General features: G+C 41.3%; 1 non-coding gene across 1 annotated transcript; it reads left to right on the top strand.

Moving 5' to 3' along the window:
• Window positions 1–752: 752 nt before the first annotated feature.
• On the top strand, window positions 753–858 carry LOC145141483 (small nucleolar RNA R71). Its single transcript, XR_013722691.1, has one exon. It is a non-coding gene; the product is annotated as a small nucleolar RNA R71 (small nucleolar RNA).
• The last annotated feature ends 287 nt before the right edge of the window (window positions 859–1145 follow it).

The following is a 1145-nucleotide window of genomic DNA, read 5'->3' as shown; positions in this document are numbered from 1 at the left end:
TGGTATCTTCTTCAGTTTCGATCACCATAACATGTGGTTGAGGCTTTTTCTCGGGAATTGGTGGAGATAATCTTTCATTCACCAAAGTGGTTAGTTGACCAATTTAGGCTTCGATATTTTGGATCGATGCTTGGTGATTCCTTAGCAAAGCTTGTTGGTCCCTTATCACTACATCTGCCTCTTCGTGTCTTTTCTCCGAAGCCTCCATGAATCTGTGTAGCATGGACTCAAGATCAAATTTCTTTTCAGGAGGTGGTTGTTCTTTTTGGTAGAAGCCTCAGCCAGTCTGCATATACTTTTCTTCTTTCTGCTTCTTATATTCCTCATATGGAAACCACTACTTCTTTGGTTTCCTCCAATCTTCATCATACTTATCTCCACATGAGTAGCAAATTTGCACCTTCTTATTTCCATTATCATCCAAGTGGCAATTTTTTGTCAAGTGTGGACCATTACATCTTTTGCAACCAACTCTAATAGCATGAATTGACTGGTCCATCTTTGTCATCCTTCGGTCCATAGTGTCAGCATGGCTAACACAACGACCATATCTTCAATAAGTTCCACTACCAATTCCTTTTGCCCCATCATGCCTAGGATTATGGTACTCACGAGAATGCTTGGAAAGTTCTTCAATTAATTCCTTGATTTCAGCCGGATTTGTCTTAGTTAAAGGACCTTGAGAATCAAGGAGTTGCCTTGTCATGACATTAACCCCACCATAAAAGATATACACCTCTTGTTGCTCATTCAAGTCATTTTAGGGGAATTCGTTATCAATCCCTTGTAGCATTCCCATGCTTCGTATATTGACTACCCTGGTTGTTGCTCGAAATTCGCTATAACTTTCTTGTGTTTAGCAAGTTTGGAAGGTGGGCAAAAGTGTTCCAAAAATTGCCCACGCATCTGCGCCCAAGTAGTAATTACACCGGGTGGAAGTGCTTTTAGCCAATCCTTAGCGGCTCCCTTGAATGTAACGGGAAGCATTCTCAAAAGCACCGTCTCTCCTGGAACGTTAGGGACGTTGAAGTAATCCCCTATGTCATTGACTTCATCAAGGTCTTTGTATGCATCCTCATAGTCTTTCCCGGAAAATAGAACGTCTTTAAGCACGGAAAGAATATGTCCTTTAAGCTCGAATGTGT

This window comes from Lactuca virosa, chromosome 9, assembly GCF_052849685.1.
Source record: "Lactuca virosa cultivar CGN04683 chromosome 9, Lactuca_virosa_CGN04683_v6, whole genome shotgun sequence".
Lineage (NCBI taxonomy): Eukaryota > Viridiplantae > Streptophyta > Magnoliopsida > Asterales > Asteraceae > Lactuca > Lactuca virosa.
Note: the sequence above shows the minus strand (reverse complement) of the source record. Positions and strands in the feature narration are given on the sequence as shown.